The sequence below is a fragment of the Martes martes genome, assembly GCF_963455335.1.
Source record: "Martes martes genome assembly, chromosome: 2".
Taxonomy (NCBI): Eukaryota; Metazoa; Chordata; class Mammalia; order Carnivora; family Mustelidae; genus Martes; species Martes martes.
In genome coordinates, this window is record NC_137889.1 from 24,095,932 (window position 1) to 24,108,946 (window position 13,015).

Below are 13,015 nucleotides of genomic sequence, written 5' to 3' on the forward strand. Positions count from 1 at the left end.
TAGATTTCTTTATAGCATATTAGGAGTATAATTTAAGTTAGGAGTAAAGAGAGATCAGTGGAGGTAGATGTGGCTTAGGGAAACTTCATGAATGAGGTAGGACTTGAACCAAATATTGAAAGTAGAACCCCATAGGGCAGGGAAGTAAAGGGTATTCAAGGCATTAACTGTACTTGGACCCTGAAACAGGCTTTACCTATACTCTTGTTAGAGTGCTGGTCATACTCTGGTAACTATTTACCTGGATGTCCCATCTCCCCTATTAGTGGAGTAAGCTATTGAGGGGCTGGAACTCTGTCTTAAATATCTGGGAGTCTTCCACTTTGCCTGGCCCATAACAGAAAGTTAATAAATACTGATTGCAGGGGCGCCTGGGTGGCTCAGTGGGTTAAGCCTCTGCCTTCAGCTCAGGTCATGATCTCGGGGTCCTGGGATCGAGCCCTGCATCGGACTCTCTGCTTGGCGGGGAGCCTGCTTCCCCCTCTCTCTCTGCCTGCCTCTCTGTCTACTTGTGATCTGTCTCTCTCTGTCAAATAAATAAAAACAAAATCTTTAAAAAAAATTAAAAAATAAATACTGATTGCATAAGGGAGCGAGGCTGAGAGCTGGAAGTGAGTTTGTCATGTGTGTGCAGGTGTAGGGTAAAGAGAAGAAGACCGGCTCAGTAAGGAAATTCCACAGGTTGGGGCAGAATTTGTGTGTATTAGAGGGTTAGAGTATATAAAGTATTAGAGAGTATTAGAAACAACTTTGAGGTACTGATGGATAGTACCATCAAGGTAATTAAGGAGGAATTTAAATGAGATATGGTAGCAGTAGGGAACGACTTAAGCAGGAATGTGATGCAGAGGTAGTGCTGTAAGAAATTAATCTGACTGTGATAAACAAATTATCGTGAAACTTATAAAACAATAGAATTTGACAATGTAAATGCTTCTGAATCAGCCATTCTTTTTCTCTAACCTAAATGATCGACATACATGTATAAGTTAGTGGTCACCAGAGAGATGACTTCTCTTTTTATAAAACAGAAGAAAAAATTACTCATAAAAGACACAATAAAGTCAGAAGAGGAACCTTGAAACAATGTGGAACTTATTTCTTGAGCATGTTCCAAGTAGATTCTTATTACTTCGCTATTCCTAATTTTAGTAATGAACAAGGGGGTAGTAAATGACAATCATTATTAACATGTAATGAATAGACTTATGTGGAACATGGGGGAACTGCAGACTGAAGCAAGAGATGGTTATTCTAACAGGGTGATATTGAAAGTTCAGGCGAAAAGTTCCTTTGATATGAAGATGTTCTTACCAGGAATAGCTCCTGCTGTCTGGAGAACAGCATTTTTTACAGAGAGGTGTGTTTTAAACAGGAAGTGTTAGAGAATGACATTAACAAATGAGCTGCTTGATTTCTGACATGTGTGTATGATGTTGTTCAAAATGAGCAAAGCAGCCACGACTATAGGTTTAGGCCCTGAAACAGGCCTCCAGCTGGGCTGCACTTGCAGTCAACCGTTGGGGACTTTAGTGGAAAGACATGTGTTTGGTTGGCAAGGGTTTATTAGTTTAGCCTTTTCACCTCATTTGTAAATGTGGGGAAAAAATCATCATTCGAGGCATATTTGGGGATTATTCATTCTTTAAGTTTGATTCAAATATTCTATCCCAGCTGTAGTTTTCTCTCTGCTCCCTTGGTTGCCCCTACTTTGTGTTTTTGTAGATTTTTATATCTACCTTATTTAACTGATCACATTGTGTTTTTACCACATCCCATTAAATTAAATTACATTAAATTAAATTAATTTTTTAGAGGGAGGGGACAGGCAAAGAGAGACGTGCAAGAGAGAATCCTCAAGCAGTCTCCCCACTGAGAACGGAGCTCCACATGGGGATCAATTTCAGGACCCTGAGATCACGACCTGAGCCAAAACCAAGAGTTGGATGCCTAACTCACTGAGCCACCCAGGTGCCCCAAAAAGATTTCATTTTAATGGCTATTACGTTTCTCTCCTTCTACTAGACCGAATTTCTTGGGGGGAGGGTCTACATTTCATCATCATTATTTCGTATCCCCAGAACAATTACCCTGGGAAAGGACAAAAATGAGCACTTCGCTGAGGACAGCATGGTGTGGTGGCCAGAATGTAAGTTTTGGACTCAGATTTATGTTTACATGTCAACTTAGACAAGAGTTGAGAATTAGGCAAATAACATTTTGAGTCTTGTTTTTCATCTCTGTAAAAGGAGGTTAATGATACATACCACACACAGTTGAAAAAATATTAGAAGAGATAGTGTGTGTCCCGGTAGTCTTATATCTTCACCTTCCCAGTGGTTATTTACATCTAGGTAACATGTATGCTTGTAAAACTCATGTCTAAGACTGAACTCCTTATCCTAAACTTGTTCTGCTTCTTGTGTCTTCTACCTCAGTAAATGTCCATTCACTCTATGGTCTGGGAATTTTTCATGATTTATTCCTTCTCTTTGCTCTCCACACCTAATTAACTACTAAGCCTTGTCAATTCATCCACACCCCTCCTTACCCACTTCCACTACCCCAGCCCATACTGTCAATATTCTTGCCTTCTTGTCCACAATAGTTATAGGGCTTACATGGTTATCCTGCCTCCACAGTTGTGTCCCTTCTAATCAACTCATACTTACAACACACAAATGTGAAGACTTCCAGACCATCTGTGTTTGGGCTGTGTGTATCTACATGACTTTGTGTTTCCCTAACACAACACCTATCATGATGTATTAGGACATATGCTTGTTTGTAATTCTTCCTACTCTGTGAACTCTCTGTTTGCCCTGATAGCACTGTATTACAAACACAGTAGATGGCAGGGATGCCATAAATGTTTACTGAAAGAATCTAGGAACAATGCAATTAGCCCAGTTACTAGCACATGGTAACTCTTCTCCTTTTCATACTCTTCTTTATTTTCACTCCTTTTACTTTTTCTCTCCTATTTACTATAGTTATTGGTTATAACTGCCATTATTATTATCACCATCACCATCATAATTATAATCATCAATCATCACCTAATATCACCTCTAAAATAGCCTGAAATGGCAGCAACAGCTGATTGGCAGGCTAGCAGAAAAGCCTGCAGGGGCAGATATTCAAAAGACTTTAGGGTAAAGAAGGGCATCCAGGACTCTCCTCAGACACCTTGTTCATTTGTTTTTTGAAGGCTTTTTTTGGAGAAGAGTACTCTTCTCATACTTTTCTCCCTGAAGCATCAGCCTGGCTGCTCTCAGTGGAAACAAGAAATTTGGCCCACATCTCTAATGGCTTAACCATTGGGCTCCATCTAGGCTGCCCAGGGTTTTGAATTAATTAGATGAGCTTCATTCTTCATTTCTTATACATCATTTCTCATCCGCCCCCCTCCCCCCTTCATTGTCTTCTTGCTCTCTATGTTCATAGAGACCCAGTACTTCAGGCCTGGAAATGCTTAAGTGTATGCCCTTAGATATAGAGATTAAACAAAGAAAGATTAGGCAACTGGCTGAAAGTCACATACTACTAGCCATTTGCACAGTGGAGGTTAGAATTTGGGTTTTCTGAATTCCAGGCTAGTCTTTTCTACCATATTTATTTGCCCAATGAAGATTAACTGGATAAAATGAATAAATGAGTTTGGAAAGTAGTGACATGAGACTGTGTGTGTGAGTGTGAGTGTGAGCATATATGTATATGTGTTCTGCAGGTGAGCAAGTATCTTTTGTTGCTTATTCCCTTCTTCTTGCCCTCTGCCACCACCATCACTCTTTTCATATTCTCATACATTTTCCTCTTATCTTTTCCTTCAGTTGCTCCAATATCTGCCTATATTTTTTCTTTATCCATAAATTGCCCTCTTTCTAATGCCCCCTTCACTCCTTCCCAAACTGTTATCTCCTACATCTTTTGCTTCTTATTTCTCCTTCTCCTGACTCTGATAGCTCTGAAGGTTCAATGGGTTCCCCCAAAATATAAAATGCTAGATTGTTTTTTAAAGATTTTTTAAAATTTATTTGACAGAGATCACAAGTAGACAGAGAGGCAGGCAGAGAGAGAGGAAGAAGCAGGCTCCCCACCGAGCAGAGAGCCCGATCTGGGGCTCGATCCCAGGACCCTGGGATCATGACCCAAGCCGAAGGCAGAGGCTTTAACCCACTGAGCCACCCAGGCGCCCCTAAAATGCTAGATTTTTAAGGGACATTAAAGATATGTAATTTTGATTAATTTATCCTATAGCCAGTTTTATAAGGACTATTTGATGGCCAATGAGCCTTTGAAAAGTCTTAAAGCTTTTTCTTTTTCCTGAAATGGTAACATTATATTTTTTGAGTAAAACTATCCCAAACACTTGAAGACTAAATTTTTCTTGGGAATTCTATTTCTTTGCTCACAAAAAGGCATGTATAACTATCTTTGTGTTACAGAACCTACATGAAATTAATCCTCTGAAAACTGAAGCAGGAGAAAACTCTATGATACATATTTATGTCCTGTCCTTGAGGGACAATGGCAGGTTTGGGAGGGCAAGAATTTGAACATAGATTAAATTAAGTAGATGTTGTCAAGGTAGAGTCTGATAATAGCAGGAATCTGGAAAGACAAGATTGCTGGATGAGGGAAACTTAAGAAATGGCTCAAGGGCTTGGGACCTTTGCTGACCAATGGGCAGAGATTAATCCTGGTCTAGTAGATGTGAGTCAGGCTCTAGTGCTGAGGTCCAAGGTCAGCTATGGGTAAGTCTTCTTTCTCTGCTGGCATACTGGAGCTCTTGCTGCCCCATTAACATGGACAATTCATTTCTTCCTCCATCCTTCATGGTAGAGCCTCTTACAGGGCCAGGCTTATAAAAGCAGAATCTGGACATGAGTGAAAATATCTGAGTCCTTGCTTATGATGGATTGCTTATTGTCAATGGTGGATGGGTATACCTCCAAGAAAGTCAGTGCTCCAGGTCCTCATGTTCTCTTTTAGCAATCTATCCTTCCTGATCATCCAGCTATTGATGTTCTCTTTTATCAATCTATCTTCTTCTGTGGTACAGCACTTTCTGGGAACCAGGAGGAAAGACGGTGGCAGCAAGCCCTTACTTCTCCCTCTTTCTAGGTTCCCTTTTGGCAGGAGATTAAGTTACCGAGCTTAGTGAGATATCAGAACATCTGAATTAGAGCATAACTCCTTGTGGGTAAATATCCTAGGCCTGCCTCATGTATCTCCTGGTCTGGGTAGTCTGGACTGCAGGTTTTCCTGTGGTTTCCATTTATACAGTACAGAGTTTAAGATCACAAATTTTGGAGGCAGATTGTTCTGCCACTTTCTAACTCTGTCATCTGGGACACATTATTTTACATCTCTGTTTCTTAGTTTCCTCAACTTTAAAATTGGGATTGTAATAGAAGTAAGTACATGTTAGAATTAGCTATTATATTTGCTATGGGTGTAGCAAATATAGCTCTCATAGTTGAGAGCTATGGGTGTAGTTCTGTGTTCAGGTTGGCATAGGGAAGATAGTCTTTGTGGAGCATTGAATACACTTTGTGACTGTTGGGGAAAAAATGTTTTTAGATCTATGTGGTAAATTAGGTAGATTAGATTAATAAACTAATTGTGGTAGATTAAGGCTGAGCATACATTTCCTCCTTCTACTGTACTGTCCTTCACTACAGAGGCTGCAGAGTCCAAAACTGAATTCCCAGACATCTTTCTGCCTAGGGACCCAGAGGCAAATTGGCCTTGCTGATTGGGTTTTTCTCATGTAAGGTTTGGAAAGCAGAAATGAGAAAGAGGTAATCATCCTGCTGGTAAGCCCAGTGGTGGAGAGAGTGTTTTTTCTGCAGCCTTGTTTGAGTCTGATCACTAGCTCCAGTCGGTATTGAATGACACGTGCTTCCTTAGTCCCTAACTTTCCTGACTGGGCTGATCCCTGTGGATGGTCAACTCTGCAGGGATGTTCTGGGAGTGCTTCCTGGAGACTCAGTGCTGAACTCACTCCTCCTATCAATGTTGTCACACCCAGTTTACCATATCACCTTCTTTCTGCTGATTGATTGTGGTTTGTGCTTTCTATAACTTAACCTTTTAGTCAAGAAAGTGTCAAGGAAAGGGCAATCTTGTTTGATTTTCCAATGCTGGAAGAGCACAGCCATTAATTATATGGTCTTATTTGATGCCCTACCTGCAAGTACTTTTCTAGGACTCTTCATTTGTAAGCTTGGGCTATGAGGACTTTCTTAGCCCTTATAAGATGGGTTTACATATTTTCCTATGTTTATTCATATTTTTCTCAAGTTGACTACAAGAAAGAGATCTGACTGTCAATACCTTATCATGGTATTGATAAGACCTATAATTATGTGATGGGACTTGGGTGTCATGTTATAAGTCAACTTAACATGGGAAGGTTAAGGTCTAATTGTTGTGCTGAAGCAATATACGCTGTGAAATGTTTTACAGTTGCCATATTCAGTGGATTGAATGAATTTATAGTGTGGTAATGGAATAATTACTTATGTTGGAACAATGTTTTTGTTTTCATATTTTGATGAGATCTCACCTTAAATCTTGAGTGGTAAGATTCTACCAGAAGAGTTAAATGAATTGATGTCAATGGTTGAAAATCTGGCTGAAGATTAAAATAGTAGATAAAATTTGAAAAGCAATTCCTGCTATGGGTTTCCTATGTAATACAGTAAGTGGGCACAGCTGTACTGATTCCATGCAGGGTTAGGTAAGATTATCCACACTGACTCTGAGGAAGTTTCTCTCTCCATAGCATATGTCAGTGGTAGCTTAGGGTAGTTAAAATGTACAAGCTGAACAATTAGCATATGTCTTTGTATTTTCAGAATCTAGGCTAAGTGGAAGTGCTTACGTAGAATAATCCCACATCCCCACCCCGCCCAATGTTAAAAACTAAAACTAGCTTCTGGCCCAAGAGGAGGGAGGAGTTTGAAGGTAGAGAAGGTAGAATATGTATGAGAACACCTTCACAAATCGAGGTCCAAGGTCCCTGTGGGTCTCCTTGTTCAAAGGGTAATGAGTATCTCCAAGTGAGTGGGAGGATTAAGTGGCTGAGAATTTTAGTCATACATAACGAGTTTGTGTGGCAGTTGCCAGGCCCAGCTTAACTGAGTCTGTTTCTGTTTTGTTTTGTTTGTTTGTTTTGTTTTTTAGATTCCTTGTATAAGTGAAATCTCATGGTATTTAACTTTCTCTGTCTGACTTATTTCACTTAGCATGATACCCACTAGATCCATCCATGCTGTTGTGATAGCAAGATTTTATTCTTTATATGGCTGAATAATATTCTATTGTGTGTGTATATGTACACACACACACACATACACACACACCCCATATCTTCCTTATCCATTCATCTACCACTAGACATTTATGTTGCTTTCATATCTTGGATATTATAAATAATGCTGTGCTAAATTCAGGGGTGCATGTATCTTTTTGAATTAGTGTCTTCATTTTGGGGGTTAGATACCCAGAAATTGAATTGCTGGGTTGTATGGTACTTCTATTTTAGAATTTTGAGGAATTGCCACAGGCTTTCCATGGTGGTGCACAAATTTACATTTCCACCAACAGTGCATGAAGCTTCCCTTTTCTTTATATCCTTGCAAAGACTTGGTATTTCTTGTCTTTTTTAATTTTAGCTATTCTGGTGGTATAAGGTACTAGCATCTCATTGTATCTCATTTAATTTGTATTTTTCTGATGATAAGTGATGTTGAGCATCATATACCTGTTAGGTATCTTTATGTATTTTTTGGAAAAATGTCTGTTCAAGTCCTCTGCCATTTTAAAATTAGGTTATTTTTTTTTATATTGAGTTGTATGAGTTCTTTATATATATTGGATATTAACCCCTTATCAGCTATAATATTAGCAACTATCTTCTCCTATTCAGTATGAGGTTGCATTTTGTTTTGTTGAAGATTTACTTCACTGTGCAAGAACTTTTAAGTTTTATGTAGTCATTTGTTTATTTTTGCTTTTGTTGTCTTTGTTTGAGGAGACATATCCAAAAAAATAGCACTTTTCTTTTTGTCAGAGAACTTATTGCTTATGTATTCTTGTAGTAGTTTATAGTTTCAGGTTTTTCATTTAGGTCTTTAATCCATTTTAAGTTTATTTTTGTGTTTACTGTAAGAAAGTGGTCCATTTCGTTCTTTTCCATGTAGCTCTTCAGTTTTCTAAGGACTATTTATTGATGAAATTTCTTTCTGTTGTATTTCTTGTCTCCTTTATCATAGTTTAACTGACCATATAAATGTGGGCTTATTTCTAAGCTATCTATGTATATGTTTTGTGCAAATACTATACTGTTTTGATTACTATAGCTTTGTTGTATAGTTTGAAATCTGGGATTTTGATACCTCCAGCTTTGTTCTTTCTTGAGATTGCTTTGGTTACTCAAGGTCTTTTGTGGTTCCATGAAAATCTTAGGATTATTTATTGTAGTTTATGAAAAATGTCATTGGTATTTTGATAGGGATTACATTGAAACTGTAGGTTGTTCTGGGTAGTATGGACATTTTAATAAAATTACTTCTAATCCATTATTTTCATATATCTTTCCATTTATCTGTGCTATCTCCAATTTCTTTCATCCATGTCTTCTAGTTTTCAGAGTACAGGTCTTTCATCACCTTGGTTATATTTATTCTTAAGCATTTTGTTCTTCTTGATGTTCTTCTTGAGATTGTTTTCTTAAATTCTCTTTCTGATAGCTCATTGTTAGTGAAACACAATAAATTTCTGTATATTGACATTTTTATCTTGCAATTTTACTGAGTTCATTTATTAGTTCTTACAGTTTTTTGGTGGAGACTTTAGGACTTACTACATATGGTATCCTGTAATCCACAAATAGAAGCAGTTTTACTTCTCCCTTAACAATTTGAATGTCTTTTATTTCTTTTCTTGCCTAATTGCTGAAGCTAGGAATTCCAATCCTTTGTTGAATTAAAGTGGTGGGAGTGGGCTTCTTTGTCTTATTCCTAATCTTAGAGAAAAAGTTTTCAACTTTTCACAATTGAGCATGATGTTAGCTATGTGTTGGTCATATATGGGTTTTATCATGTTGAGGCACATTCCCTCACTACTCACCTTGTTGAGAGTTCTTTTTTTTTTTTTTTAAGATTTTATTTATTTATTTGACAGACAGAGATCACAAGTAGGCAGAGAGAGAGAGAGGAGGAAGCAAGCTCCCCGCTGAGCAGATAGCCCGATGCAGGACTCGATCCCAGGACTCCGAGATCATGACCTGCAATGAAGGCAGAGACTTAACCCACTAGCCACTGAATGGATTTTGAATTTTATCAAATACTTTTTCTGAACCTATTGAGATGATTATATGATTTTTATGCCTTGTTTTATTAAAGAGGTATATATGTTGATTGATATGCAGATGTTAAACTATCCTTGCATCCCTAAAATGAATCTCATTTGGTAATAGCATATGATCCCTTTAATGTATTGTGAATTTGGTTTGATGATATTTTTTGAGGATTTTTGCATCTATGTTCATCATTGATAATGGCTTATAATTTTCTTTCTTTTTTTTCTTAATTTTGTAGTATCTTTGTCTAGTTTTGTTATCAGGGTAATGCTGGCCTTGCAAAATGAGTTTGGAAGCATTCCTTCCTCTACAATTTTCTGGGAATAATTTGAGAAGCTTAGATACTGACTTTTTTAGATGTTTGGTAGAATTCACCTGTGAAGCCATATGGACCTTGACTTTCATTTGTTGGGAGTTTTTTTGATTACTGATTCCATTACTAGTAATCATTACTAGTAATCAGTCTGTTAAGATGCTAAGTATTTCATTACTAGTAATCAGTTTGTTAAGATGCTATGTATTTCTTCTAGGTTGTCTAATTTGGAGACATGTACTTGTTCATAATATTATCTTGTGATTCTTTGTATTTCTGTTGTATTGGTTGTAATTTTTCTTTCGTATCTCATTTATTTATTTGGGTTTTCTCTCTTTTTCTTGACAAGTTTAGCTGAAGGTTTGTTAATTTTTTTTTTTTATCTTTTCCAAGAACCAGCTCTTAGTTTCATTGATCTTTTCTATTTTTTTTGGTTTCTTTTTTTTTTTTTTTTTACTCTGATCTTTATACTTTCTTCCTTCTACTAACTTTGGTCTTTGTCCTTTTCTAGTTTCTTTAGGTGTAAAGTTAAATTGTTTAATTTGGGAATTTTCTTATTTCTTGAGGTAGGCCTATATCATTTTAAACTTTCCTCTTAAAACTGTTCTTGTTGAATCTTAACAGTTTTAGAACATTGTATCCATTTTTATTTGTCTTAATGTATTTTTTAATTTTTTCTTGGATTTCTTCATTGACCCATTGGCTATTTATTTAGTCTTTATTTTATTTATTTATTTATTTATTTATTTTACTATTAACATATGACGTATTATTTGTTTCAGAGGTGCAGGTCTGTGATTCATCAGTCTTACACAATACACAGTGCTCACCACAACACATACCCTCCCCAAAGTCCATCACCCAGCCACCCCATTCCCTTCATCAACCCTCAGTTTGTTTCCTGAGATTAAGAGTCTCTTATAGGTTGTCTCCCTCTCTGGTTTTGTCTTGTTTCATTTTTTCCTCTATTCCCCTATGATCCTTTGCCTTGTTTCTTAAATTCCACATATCAGTGAGATCATAGGGTAACTGTCTTTCTCTGATTGACTTATTTTGCTTAGCATAATACCCTCTAGTTCTATCCACATCATTGCAAATGGCAAGATTTCTTTTTCTGATGGCTGTGTAATATTACATTGGGTGTATGTATATCACATCATATATATACATATACATATGCATATATGTATGTATATACATATATGTATATACATACATATATGTATGTATATATTACATTGGGTGTATGTATATCACATCATATATATACATATACATATGCATATATATATATGTATACACACAGATATATATACACACACACATATACTATGTATGTGTATATACATACATACATACATACATACATACATACTATGTATGTATCTATCTATCATCTATCACATCTTCTTTATCCATTCATCCGTTGATGGACATCTGGGTTCTTTCCACAGTTTGGCTATTGTGAACACTGCTGCTATAAACATTTGGGTGCAGGTGCCCCTTTGGATCACTACATTTGTGTCATTGTGACCCAGTGGTTATTTAGTTATGTGTTGTTTAGTTTCCATATGTTTATGTTTTTTTTTTTTTTACAGTATTTTTCTTGTAATTGATTTTTAGTTTCATATTGTTGTGGTTGGAAAAAGTGCTTGATATGATTTCAATCTTCTCTAATTTATTGAGAATTGTTTTATGGCCTAACATATGATGTATCCTGGAGGATGTTTCATGTGTGCTCAAAAAGAATGAATTCTGCAGTTTTAAGTCATTTGTTCTTCTATGTTTCTCTTAAGTCCATCAGTCTAATGTGTTATTTAAGGCCAATGTTTCCTTATTGATTTTCTTTCTGGATGATCTATCCATTGATTTATGTCAGGTATAAAAGTCCCCTAGTATTATTGTATTGCTCTCTATTTCTCCCTTTATTTTTGTTATTATTTGCTTTATATATCTCCCATGTTGTGTGTGCATATAAGTTAAAATTGTCTTCCAGTCCACTAATTTGCACTTCCGTTGCATCTATTCTGCTCTTGAACCCTTCTAGGGTATGATTCAGTTCAATTATAACTTCTGTTTACTACTTTCTTTTATTCTATCTCTATATTGACATTCTTGCTGTGTTCCCCTATTCTTCTTCAAAAATCAGTAAGCATCTTTATGAACATTACTTTCAATTCTTTATCAGGCAGGTTGCTTATCTCATCTCATTAAGGTCTTTTTCTGGGGATTTGCCTTGTTCTTTGGTTTGGAACATAGTCCTCTGTCTACTCATTTTGCCTTTCTCTCTGTGTTTGCCTGTATACCTTAGGTGAAACAGCTATCTCCCTCAGTCATAAAGGAGTAGTTTTGTGTAGAAGCTGTTCTTTATGGTCCGGAAGTGCAATCTCCCTGGCCACCAGAGCCAGGCATTCAATGGGAATCCTTCAGGTGGGCTCATGTGCCCAATTGGTTGTGATAGAGCTGCAGCTCCTACACCAGGTAGATGGTGCTTGGAACACTTATCTGTTCTGGTTATAGCTTGGATGCTAAGCAGGGATGACATGGTGCAGAGTGCTCAACCAGCCCAGTTATGGTATGGGGTATGCAGAGCCTGCCTTCTAGTACTAGCAGGCTAGAGGAAAAGCTCCAAAAGTGACATTCATTTGCTCTATCACCAACAAGTTAGGATGAGATGCAAAAATGGTGTCTACCAGTGCTTTTATCCCTATATAAAGATTTATTTATGTATTTAATTTAAGAGAGAGAAAGAGAGTACAAGACAGGGGGAAGAGCAGAAGGAGAGGGAGAGAATCTCAAACAGACTCTGAGCTGCGCATGGAGCCTGATGCAGGACTCAGTCTCACAACCCTGAGATCACCACCTGAGCAGAAACCAAGAGTTGGATGCTTAACTAACTGAGCCACCCAGGTGCCCCTGCTTTTATCCCTGTATAAAGTCCCTACAGGTTCTCATCCTTCTGGCAGTCACTTTAAAATGAATTAGTGGGTTTCCTTTGATTATGGTCTGGGTGCTTTTCAATCTGTTACTTTTGTACTATAGCTCAGGGTGAGTGCGTTTGTGTGTGAACACTTTAAGGGTGGGGTCTTTATTTTCCGTGATTCTCTTGATCTTAATCCTGTTAATTCTTAAAACCAGATGTATTGGGGGTTTGTCTTTTCAGTGCTGGCCACCTAGGTGGGTCCCTTATTGGAGCATAATCTCTTCACTCCTCAGGGGAGAGTTCTCTATGTTGGGATCCCTCCTCATTGCAGAGTCACCCCCTTTGGAGTAGAGTGCTGGACAAGGCTGTCTCTGCCCCTCCCACGCTTCTTGATGAATCTCTTTTG

The 13,015-nt window shown here is 37.4% G+C and overlaps 1 pseudogene across 1 annotated transcript in view; it reads left to right on the plus strand.

Moving 5' to 3' along the window:
- Positions 1–1,217: 1,217 nt before the first annotated feature.
- LOC308338228 (ADP-ribosylation factor-like protein 1) overlaps positions 1,218–13,015 on the plus strand; it is a 28,409-nt pseudogene continuing 16,611 nt past the window's right edge. The window contains exon 1 of the transcript in view: positions 1,218–1,360. The product of the transcript in view is annotated as an ADP-ribosylation factor-like protein 1 (transcript). The remainder of the gene's footprint in view (positions 1,361–13,015) is intronic.